Here is a 12,953-nt window from a genome sequence, read left to right as displayed (position 1 = left end):
ATTGTCCCACAGAGTGTGCACCCTTAATGGACTGAATAATGGGATTTCTTTGAGTTGTCTGCCTTTTTTCTGTTTTTAAATATGTTTGAATTTGGCTTTTAACCATTACATGTATTAAGTAAACTAAAAAAAAAAATTCCAACTTAAAAGTTCACATAAGGCTTCAGAGCTGAACAATTAAGTTGGACTGGAATGAAAACTGGCAGCTAGTCGGCCTTCAGGCCCAGGACTGGGAACCCCTGATTTAAAGACCTTCTGGAGTTGAGCACTCATGTTAAAAAAGAGTTCAAACCTCCCCTTCTGGAAGTGGGGAAGTTATTGAGTAAATGTGACAGCTTTTGAAAGCCACTATGACCTTGTATCATATTATTTCTGTAACACTCTTTAACAGATGCCATATTTTAACAGGTGTAAAAGTCTTCACTTCTTACAAGCAAGACTGTAAGCAATGGATAGTTTTCAAAATTAGTTATAAACCGGACAATGTAGAGTCAAGAGAGAAACAATAAAGCAAGAAAACACTTTAAAACACTGCTTATACAAGTACACTAGCAAACCTGCAATCTCACCTCATGAGGCAGATACAGTAATTCGCAGACCACAGGCGTTGCTGCAGACAAAGTCAGCTTTAACTCTACCTCAGTTACAGAATGAAAACCTACTTGGTTTCGTTTACGTCATGTGATCTTTGGACAGCTCTCACCTCAGAATTCATGCAGACTTGCAAGTTAATCCTCATGACAATTGTCGTGTAACTCATGACAATTTATTGTCTTTTATCAAATGTTTTATCTTCCTGTTGTGTACTTCCAGAATGCTGTGGAATAATAAAACCACCAAGTGGCCTCAGGAAAACTGTATTGATTTTTAGCTTGGCCTCCTGTCTTGCATATTATTTAGGAAAATGACAGGGTACACTGAGCACATGGTGGAGAATCACCATTTTGGGAGCTCTATAAATTGGAGATAAAAGTAATCAATTTTTAATTGTAATTAAAAAAGGAAAATTAATTTTGATCTTCAGTGTCTTGCCTTTGTCACTTACATATCTTTTTCAAAATAGATTCACCTTAAAGAATGGCTTGCTGCATTCCTCACACTACATTGATCAGAAACTGAGGTATAGATTCTGTACTCTTACAGTTCTTTGTTTCAAGGTCATAACTGAAATGGAAGTCCTGTATTTTGCTGACTCTATAATGGATTGTGAGACATTTGGTAACATTTTACAAATTCACTGCAGAATCAGCAAAGTCCTTCTGATGAAACTACTACTACCTCCATTTATAGTTCTGACTGGAAGGGTTGTAAGCTAAATGGGTGAAAGTTAAATATTTCGCCAAACAAAGCTACAGGTAAAGGTACTGTACATCAGAAAGATAAGAACATAGATTAAGAGCATATGAAAGGTTACAAACCATGTGGCCCATCTGGTGCATTTGGAAGTAAGTACCTAATTGATCCAAAGATTGCATCCAGATGTTTCTCAAAAGAATCCAGGGTATCAGCTGGGTAGCTCTCTCAACACTTTGGGTAAATAAGTGCTTCCTTCCAGTTCTTGGTTTTAAATGCACTTCCACATAGTTTCTACTTGTGTTTTCTAGTTTATGTTTCACTGTTCATTCTAAAGACATCTACTGGGTTGACTTACTGATTTGACTATTTTAATTACTTGTATCATGTCCCCTCGTAATCGTCTCTGTGCAGAACTCTACAGGTGTAATCCCTTCACCCGGTGCTAAAAACAGCTATACAGTATCTGCCTAAGCCAGCAAGCAACAGGTGCTAGACAAGATACACCCTAGAAGGGATGCCAGTCCATTGCAGGGCACACACAGACACATACTGTACACACATGCACAAACTCACACATAGGACCAATTTTCCCAGAAGCCAACTAACCTACTAATATGTTTTTGGACTGTGGGAAGAAACTAGAGCAACTGGAGGAAACCTATGCAAACATGATTTGTGAATGTGAATGTCATTTTTTAAGTAGACTCTTTTAGTTTATGGTTTTGCTACCTTCATATAAAACCCTGCACTTTTCTACATTAAATGCCATCTGCCAGATTATCTATTTTTAATTTAATTTGCAGCTTCTCCAATTTTTGTTAGCATGGTGCCATTAGCAAGCTGAACTAGTTAACTAACTACACCAAGATTTAGATCATGAATATAAACTAAGTTGTGCAGTGGTCCTAGTACAGATCCCTGTGGTATTCCACTGCTTACATCATTCCAAATTGTGTTATTCACACCTTATCTGTGCAGTTTTTTATTGATCAATTTTCAGTCCAAACACTATCATTTCCCTGAATGCCTACAGCCTGAAATTTGATAATTCATCTTTTATGAGGAAGAAAAGTATTCTAAAAATCGGAATTCACCATATCACTCTTTTAAAGGCACTAGTCTTTGATTAGGGTGGAGTGGAGTGATTGAGCAAAGCACAGCAAGTTAGCTAAGCAAAGCAATAGTCAATATTGGCCTGGAGTTTACACTCGACAGAGACTGTGGCTAGTGACAGGTCTTTGAAGATGGAAGAAGGTTGTGGGTGTCTGCTCAGCAGAGCTGCTCAATCTGGAGAAAAGTTTATTTCAATGATGCATGCTTTTGCAGAACACTGTCCTCCTAAAGGAGGAATTACTCAGCTTGTGGTTTTATGTAGTGTGAGGACATGGTTAAAAGAACTGAGTGGTTGCACAGGTGCTTCATTCTTTTTTCTGGGATGTGCTTGCATGTGTCTTTTTTACATACAAGATACAAGAAAACAGTGAACAACTTATTTTGTCCTATTGACCGAGCCGATCTGCTTTTTGCACAGGAACACTAAAGGATTGACCCCAACAATTATGATGCAATTTGAGGACTGAGTGATTTCAAAAACAGATTTTAGATTTTTTGTGGGGACACCCTAAAGTCAAAGTGTAGGAAAACTGCACAGATGATAAGAGATTTGAAAAGTGAAATGGTGTTGGCGGCAACAATGCAAACCTTCAAAACAAGTGTGGCATAACACCATGGAGAAAATTCAAAAGGTTGATCCTGGTGACCAAAGCAGAGCACAACAGTCTACATAATGTTTTACTAGTGCTTTGTAGATCTTCATAATTCTGCATCTGCATAATTGGTCCAGGATTAAATTCCACACTCCTAGTTATTTGTTGAATCATTCTGTTTCCTTATATATTTATTTCCCCAAAATAATTGGACAGAAATAAGTACACAGTAAAATCTTCTAAGACAACCTAAACCCTCTTCAGTTTAGTCTACTGTGTTGATCACTTCTGACAGATTACCGTTAAATTCCAGTTGCATTTGCAAGTGTTTGTACATTACTTGATTATATCTAAGACTTTCTATAATTCACTTACTGCTGTTTCTGTTTGCCACTACCTCTATGTTTGCATCATCTGCAAATTTAATTTATCTATATCAGCATCTTGGATAAAGATCAATCTAGAAAAATGAATAAGGCCAAAACAAATCCCTGCAGCACACCACTTCTTACATCACCCCAAATGATCTGAGGTTTCCTGATTATTAACCAGTTTTCAATCCATGTGCTTAATTACCTTACATTCTATAGGTTAATTAATCTTATGATTAATAAGAAGAATAATTTGATTTAAGAATGCTTTTCACCTGAAATTGCTGTACATCAACACACATACAACTGAAGCAAAAAACTGGTTTGGAAGTCTAGTGTGACAGAGGGGCTGGATCTAAATTGTCAATGCTGGTTTACGCCACTAGAGGGCAGTTGAAGTACAGTTCAGGGAGAGAACTTGATAGGTTTTCTATAATTACATGAAATTAGGAGACAAATCCCTTGTTTGCAATCTGATCATAAAAATGTCACAAACAGGAGTTCATTCAGTCCATTTGGTTGTTAGTAATTAGTTTATACAGGGATCCAGCTGTTTCGTGATGAAAGTCAGAGGATTGCCATCAACATACTACCACAAGCCTATGGGTATAGAAAGTTCAAACCTTGGAAAGAGTTATCTGGTCTGGTTTTGAGACAGACAGGTCTTGTAGCAAGACTGTATATAGAGAAAAGGTTCAGTCTCATGGTGAGAAATAAAGTACAAGCTGTGTCACTGACAAATAGAGATCAGGTTTCAGACTTGAGGGGAAACATAAAGGCAAGTAATAATAATAATTTCTAATAATTGCTTACACTTATATAGTGCTTTTCTGGACACTCCACTCAAAGCGCTTTACAGGTAATGGGAACTCCCCTCCACCACCACCAATGTGCAGCCCCACCTGGATGATGCGACGGCAGCCATAGTGCGCCAGAACGCTCCCCACACACCAGCTATCAGTGGGGAGGAGAGCAGAGTAATGAAGCCAATTCATAGATGGAGATTATTAGGAGGCCATGATTGGTAAGGGCCAATGGGAAATTTGGCCAGGACGCCGGGGTAACACCCCTACTCTTTTCGAGAAACGCCCTGGGATTTTTAATGACCACAGAGAGTCAGGACCTCAGTTTTACGTCTCATCCGAAGGACGACACCTGTTTACAGTATAGTGTCCCCATCACTATACTGGGGTATTAGGACCCACATGGACCGCAGGGTGAGCGCCCCCTACTGGCCCCACTAACACTTCTTCCAGCAGCAACCTTAGTTTTTCCCAGGAGGTCTCTCATCCAGGTACTGACTAGGCTCACACCTGCTTAGCTTCAGTGGGTTGCCAGTTGTGAGTTGCATGGTTATTCAGGACCAGACTATGGTTGGTCCAGACTCAGCCCTGGTTCCATATTCCCTGTATTCAAGGGAGTTTGTGCCTATAGATCCTCCAAATACAGCCAGTTTTACAATCAGTCTTCCTCCTGATTGTTTTATAATTTACATTTGCTCTTTAAATTTATGATAATTCAGTTTTATAAAAGTAACATGCTTAAATTCAGCAAAAATCACAGTATTTTCAACAAAATCAGCACACCACCCACTGAGCACTCTCAGAGGAGGCATCACGGAGATTCTTGACAAGTTGTGGAAGTTCAAAATGAAAAACTGACCTTGAAGCATTTAAAAGTATTTGCAATCTTGGATCACACTTAAAACACGGCTGATCTTTTAAAATTAAGTTTTAATTAGCTTTTAAAATTATTTTGGTAACATAATGTTTTCTTTTTCTGTCCTCATTAATCATTAATAACAGCTTTACCAGTTGGAACTGAAATTTGATTACAAAACAACTGTACAGTACAGTAATTTGTAATGGCATTGCACAAAGAAATATTATAGATTTCATTAATCTTTAATGCTTTATAAATCAGAAAAGTATCATCTTTACAAAAACCTCTCAATTATGTCATGTCCCGGTGTAAGCAGCTGATCAGTCCCACTTGCACACGTGGGACAGGACACCTCCTGTAGCTGTTAGAACATACTCAGGCAGACTTTAACAGCAGTCTTCTGACTAGTTTCATCACTCAGGGCTCTGTCATTAGCTGAGCTGCTGTGCGTTCGCTACTTCGTAGTTTTTTCGCCAGTGAGCTTTCTATATTTTTAACTTTTTTTGTCGTTTCAGCACTTAAGCTGTATTTAACCGCTACCGCCTTTCAGCCCTGAGTGTTGAGTATATGTTGTGTGCCTTGTTAAATTTTTCTTCACCTCACCGCTGCCTGAGACCTCCTTGTGTGTTCTCAGTCAGATGCAGCTATTTTTCAACTCGCCGCATCATTACAAGTTATTCTTGATTGTACTTGTAAAAGAGCTGTCACAATTTAATACATTAAATACATCTAAATAAAGTCAGGTATAAGTATAAGCTATAAAGTATGATTAGTAGTAGCAGTTTGCCTATTGTTTAATTTACATGCATCCAACACAAAGTATAACACTACTCAACAACCCAAAATTGTGACTCCCCATCATGCCTGCCTTACTCCCAGTGGTTCAGGTGGGTAGCTGCATCAGCATGCGTTGGCTGCAAAGGAACAAGTAATAGGTTTATTCCATGCTGAAAAAAAAGAGAGAAAAAACACAACGAAACGTGTTTTTTCTCTCTTCTTTTTTCAGCATGGAATAAACCTATTACTTTTTCCTTTACTCCCAGTGGTATGCCTCCACTAAACTAGAAAGGATCAATTCCACAATCTGCTTTGTCATTTTCACAAACTCAGCACTCCTCTGTTCTGTGAATTTCTGTATCTGATCAATCTGTCCTAATTGCGTGGTTCCATTACTGGTGAGGATTAAATTATTTTTTTTAAATTTCTTCTCACACAAGACATTTACAAAAACTTCTCCAGGCTTGCCAATTTATCCAAATGTGTCCTATTTATGAAACCTTTCCATGCACTAAAGCCCACTAAATTCATAAAAGACTCTCCTTTCATGCTGTCCAAAACATCTTGTCAGTTTATTTTATTATGTGATAATTTTGTGATTCACTATCCTTTCTCTATTTTCAAATCTTCATACTCTCCCAGCCAGAACCTAACCTGCTCATTCATGTCCCACACTCTAGGAGTAAAATGTGCTTAAGGTCCACATTTTCTTTTGTAACAGGCAACTGTCCAAGATTCATTTTTCTTCCATGAATCTAAGCTTTTGCAATTGATCCTGTGATTCATTACTACCTTTCGCCAGTCTTTTCCATATTTAGGTCACATTTCTGCCAGTTCCCACAAGTTTTGATAAAAGTCCTGATTTTTTTTTATCTCTGTGTTTGAGCATTTTTGCACTTCAAACACTTTTCACGTTTTATTGCCCAGAATATATTTATCTGAATTTCTGCCTGAAGTTAAGTGAAGTTTAAGTCCTCTTCTTTCCATTCACTAACTGGACTTTTTCATAATTTAGTTTCATGCATTCTTGCATAAACCTCTGCTCCTTTTAAAAATATGCATCTCAGTTATTGACCACCACATTGGTGCAATTAACTTCACTTAATTCACCCTTTCCTGAACTTCTATTGCAAGCAGAGCTGGCGCCAGCTGTCTCCTGTGTATCTGCAGCTGAAATTTCACTGGTCTCCTTCCTTCTTACTCAAAGCAAAGATTTGGAGCTAAAATCCTCATTCTTCGATTTTAATTAAAATTTACCTTAGCAGGCAATTTTCAGCTCTGCTCTCTTTGTAGGCTTTCATAGTTTTTGTTCAGATTTAATTACTATACATATCTTTAATTATGTATAGTAATACATAAGTAATACATAGTAATTTTTTTTTCCTTCTCCTTACAAACCAAAAAAACAAGGCTGCCAGATTCACAGAGCTGGAAGGGGGTGTTGCATTACTGCCTCCAAATGTGAAACATGATTGCCTTAAACGAAAGACTAAACCGAGTAGTCGACATTTGGAAATGTCTTTCATGTAAATGCGGCCTTGTTCCTGATAGGTTGAAGAAGTTCAAGTAGGTAGCTGCGTCAGCATGTGTAGACTGCAAAGGAACAAGGTTTATTCCATGCTGAAAAGAAAAGAGAGACAATGTTTCAGCTGTGGAGCCTTCTTCAGGTGTGAGGGAGAGAGAGAAACAGGCAATTGATAAAGCATGGGAGAACAAAAGCCAGGAGTGGAGAGGAGGTGGGAGACTTGAGTGGTGTGAAGTCAAAAGCGATAAAGAAAAATGTGAAGTCAAAACCTGCGTAGACCTTACTAAAAAGAATTAGAAGAAATGTGTCTATCGTTAAGAGAAGGGGGAGGGTGTGATCCTAGTTTTCAGGATAATTTATGGTTTTGGATGTCTTTTTGCAACAGGAGTTCCAAAACCCCTCTGTGAGGATGCAGACAGAGAAATCAGTATGACCATGACTGTTAGAGGTGAAATCTGCAATTATGAGTTTGGAGAGATTTGATCCTCTCAGCCCTGAAATGTTCCCTGAAATAGTCTCCCAGTCTCGTTCCTGTCTCACCAAAGTAAACATTTTCTACTCATAGCTTAACATTTTCTACAAGAGATGCAGTTAATAAGGTTGCTGGGAATAAAAGATGTCATTGAGTGATACAGAATTATCCAGAATTGTCCAGGCCTTGAATGTACAGTATGTGGTACCGGATATATATTTACAGGTGATGCAGCGAGTTCTGTTGCAGGGGAAGGTGTCTGGTGTGGATGCTCTGCACAGTCAAGGGAGCTTATGCAGATTAGGTAGTCCATGATATGAGAAGATGGGGTGGTCAGAAAAAAAGATACTAGTGGAGGGATCATCCTGTAGATGGGGACATTGTTATTAATGATCCTAGAGATAGAAACAGAGTGGGAAGGATCCCCCTTTCTGAGAGCGTGGCAAGGAGTTCTTCTCATGAACCGTAACTGTATAGTTCCCCAGATGGCAATGGCAAGAGCCCCACTTGTTTGATTCCAGTTGGCCAGGTGCGCTCATTAACCGCCTTCTTGTTTACTGCCATCCCGACCCGGAAAATTACAGAGTCCGCTACCAACATTATCCCACTATAATCTTCCTGTGATTTAGTTGTACAAGAAGATCTCTCTAACCTCCATATCTTCCTTTAAATACTCACTGTTATTTTTAACCCTGAGGGTCTGTGTAAAGCCAACCTCTGTCTCAGGAACTGCTTTTAAATTATTCTAGAGATTCCAGGTACACCCAATTCAGTGATTTTCTCGTGAGAATTTGAAACATGTGCCTCACCTAAATGAGATGACCTTGCTCCTTGTTGAATAACCTGTGCTCCCATCACCTGCTTTCTACAGGGAGTTAGGGTGATAGGGAAGCACCAATGGAAAGAGGTTGTGAGTCCAGCAGTTCCTAATTGGGTTGATGATCCGAGGGCTAGTTTTGACTCAGGAGAAGGCCCTCTCAATAACGTGTGTAGGGTATCCTCTGTTAATGAAAAAAGAGTGCATGGCTGATAGGTTTTAACTTCTGAAACCTGACTCTACTATTGAGTCAACTACGCTCTGTCCCTCTTTTACTTTAGATAGATTGACAGATTGTACACAACTGATGTGTGCAAAAATCAATATTTTGTTCAGATTTGAAGTTATCTCTGGCAAAATTTTGGTTTTTTTTTTACATTTCTTTTTGGATACAGTTTCTGTTGGGCCCAACCCACTGGGCAATCATTTCATTAAGCAAGATATTTAAATCAGAATTCACACCTTCATCGGCACTCTGACATTAGAGCTACCATGTTAGTTTTTGCTGACATGTGTTGTAACAGGTTTTCCTTTGTTACTTTGTTATTTAAAGTTCAATAAACATCAGTAGAAAAAAAAAACATTAATTTGGATTTAAAAACTAAAAAAATATTTACTGAATTTGAGTTCCTGCATATGTAGCTTCTACTTCCATTCGTGTTCCAGATCAAATTCATGATTGTGTTTGGACAAAGGGCTTAACGAGACATGTTGTTGCTCAGTAACTCTGGGACATCCAACAGCTCCTGAGGGGAGAAGCTCTTAAATCTGTAGGTGGCATAGTTGGCTACGTCACCTGCAAATGGAGTTACAATAGTGACATTAGTCTTTTCCAATATTAGAGACTTCAAATACCACAAGTAAATAAAACAGCATATAATGTTATTGTAGTGATCTGCTCCTCCCCAACATGGACTCTTGCTGTGCCCCTTGCCCTTCCCTCTCTGGCTCTAACACTTTCCCACCTTTTACCCCCATAATATCACTGAGAGACCTCTGCATGCTCTCTTCCCTCCTGGAACGGAACAGCATCTCTCTCTTCTTCGTTTCAGCCCGCTTTTCCTACCCCCCACAACTCCCCCCTCCTTCAATAGCAAGCCCTCTATAAATAAAAAGAATAATAAAATGTCCTAACGATTCCTGAAGAGCCAAGACATCAGCCTCCTCGCCTCCCTCTTTCCACTGACTGCCTAAAAAGCACGGTTACATTATATTTCTTTCATTAGCAACAAGCTCTGGTCTTCCAATATGTGTAAAACATATATGTAAAACAGTTATATCGGAATATGTACAGTGAAGAAGGCTCCACAACCAAAACGTTGTTTTTGTCTTCTCTTTTCACCATGGAATAAACCTTTACTTGTTCCTTTGCAGCCTACGCATGCAGACGCAGCTGCCTACTTGAAGTAATTAATAACAGCATGTTTGATTTTATGATATTATGAATATCACATTTTCAGTGACATTTTTTAAAAGAAACATTTATTGTTAGAGGAATAAATACGAAATAAGTTATTTTAAGTTAAGTGTGTGATCCTCCTTGATCTCGCTTAGAATTATTTTTTGCAGTATTTTCTAGACACATGCTAGAGCGACCTCTTGTGGCACAATATTATACAACATAACATTTTCTTGGTTAAGAGCTTACTCATCACAAAGGATTTATTTTAGTTACAAAATCTGTAAAATTGTAATGTTGACAAAACATTAAGTATACAGTCTGAATCTGTGTTTATAATACAAGACAAGAGTATCTCATGGTAACTTTCAATAAGGACGCTTTGAAGAGCTTCAACACTCTTTACTGTAATTTAATGAACAGTTAAGAACAACTTCTCAAACGGCAGTGCAGTCTACTTGCTTGCACTCACTTCTCTAATAAGAAAAGGCAGACGACCAACAGATCCGGTTCCAAAGTTAAATGACCTTTGACCTTTAGGTTCTGATAATTTACAGCAACTATAACATATCTGATGCTGGACAGTTCTACACTACATACTGTACTACATACAGGTTTGTGATTTATTTTTTCTAGGCAAACCCCAAAGACAATAATAGAAAAGTCTGACTGATATCGAATAACTTATTTTAATTGAACTGGTGTGTAACGAAATTGACATAATATAAAAAGGAAAGCTTTTTAAAGGGATCAAATTCTAACAAAAATCTTACAATTTTACTTTTTTTTTACATTTTGTGTCAGTACAAAATCGTAACAGTATGCAAGGTGTTACAGGTGTACTTCATAATGAGAGCGCAAGTCCAAGCTTTTATTTTGACAAAAAGGGGAAAAAAAAGCTCTTTATGTGGTTGGTTTTCTTCCAACCATCAGGGTCACTCAGAGCCCAACTGTGTAGATTGCCTTTGGCTCCTCCTTCACTTGCTGAAGAGAGCACCAGGGTCTGTAGGCAGAACCACAGCTACCATCAGTCACCTGTGCACCCCATGGCCTCAGCAGCGCCAGCCCTTACCCTTCAGACGGACTCCTGGAGTCCATGTAGCCAGCAGGTAAACCTTTGTAACTGTCCAACATATGAACCCTACAGATTAACTTCTGTAGGGTTAAGCTTTGCAACATACAGCACTGCAAAGGATCTTACAAGTCTCATTCTACTCATATTATACATAAGAAAATGAGAACCTTTTAATTCTTGAATGAGGAGATTAGGAGATTACAGGTATTCAAAATCCTCAAAGTCATGGAAAAGGCCAGCCTAGTAGTTGTAGCAGACAAGAGGAGTGGTGACTCAGCGGCTAAGGATCTGTGCCTGTGGTTTGAAGGTTGCTGGTTCAAATCCTACAGCTGGTAGAGGAATCCTACTCTGTTGGGCCCCTGCGCAAGGTCCTTAACCCCAGCTGCTCCAGGGGGTGCTGTTTAAATGGCTGATCCTGTGCTCTGACCCCAAGCTTCTCTCTCCCTGCTTTGTGTTTCATGGAGAACTACAGCAATGCTAGAAAGTTGTTATGTGCACTGAAAAATTGGGAATTAAAAATTGAATAATTATAAATTATGTAAATGTGTCATCTGTAATGTACTTAATCGGTTTCATAAAGCCTGAGACAGGTTTTCATATTTTCTATTTGAATAAAATTAGTTCATGTGTCAAATACGCAGCCTAAATACTTAGCTATGTCGATACAGGGTGCGCTTATACTTGAGCTGAGACACAGCTTAGTGCCACATTCGCCAACAGAACAAATGATCGAAAATGAATACCTCACAAAAGTCAAGTATTATGTCATGGCTGAAAGGAATTGACGCCATGTCCTGACGCCAGCTCCGATAGATCACGCACACCTGTTGCAAGCATCAGAAAATGGCTACAAGGCGATAAGATCCAAATTATCTAAGTGCTCAGTGCTATTTTTATTATATTTGTGAGTGAGTGTGTGTGCGCGCCCGCTCAATGTGGTCATTGACATTTTCTGTGGTTCCTATGAGACGATAACTTGTAGGTGGTACTTGGATGCTTTGGTTTGATCAAGGGTGGTACTTGGTCCAAAAAGTTTGAGAACCACTGCTTTAGTCTATTCATTACAATTAGTTACAGAGAGTGTACTATGAGTAGAATTTTTCCTAGTCGAGGAAGCCGTGGGGTAACGGGGAATTTGCTGTTCAGCCATAAATGAGACCTATAGAGATAATTAGTTTCATTTTGAGTTGAAAATCTATGTGGGGCTGGTAATGGTGGTTATTATAGGTGGTTGACTGTGGGTAGCTGAGGTAAGTAGATTGGTCATTTTTTCTCCACAGACAACACAAATACATTTATTTTTAATCATTTTTGTTTTTCTATTAATATATATAATTTTATTAATATTAACCTTGAGTTAGGGGTAGTGGAACTTGTACATGAGCTACTTCGATGCACTGTTTAACTGAGCGTTTGATAATAAACACTCATTTGAATGTGGGAAAAATAATACTAGGTTTATACAGATTTCAATCATCTACAAGTGACTTACTTAGAAATAGGAAATAACACATCTCTAAGCACAAATGGAATGTTACAAACATCCAGACACTTGGCTATGGACCTCAAGGAAGACATTAGAGATGTTTGTTATTGTGGAAAGGTGCATGATTTCACTGGTCACATGCTGTTCTTTGTAACAAGGCTAGTGTTTCAAAACACCTGCCTCATCACAGGAAGAGGAGGTTCGAACCCCATCCCTGTTCGGAGATAAATGAAACAAGCGGTACTGTAGCTATAAGTGGGGATGGAGTGGACATGGGATTCTTCAGACAAATGCAAAGGGAGGTGTTTGTGTTCTATATATACTATATCTAATTTCTGTAACGATGGTGATTAGGAACAGCTGTGTG

Source organism: Lepisosteus oculatus, chromosome 15 (genome assembly GCF_040954835.1).
Source record: "Lepisosteus oculatus isolate fLepOcu1 chromosome 15, fLepOcu1.hap2, whole genome shotgun sequence".
In the NCBI taxonomy this organism is placed as follows: domain Eukaryota; kingdom Metazoa; phylum Chordata; class Actinopteri; order Semionotiformes; family Lepisosteidae; genus Lepisosteus; species Lepisosteus oculatus.
This window is presented reverse-complemented; position numbering follows the sequence as displayed.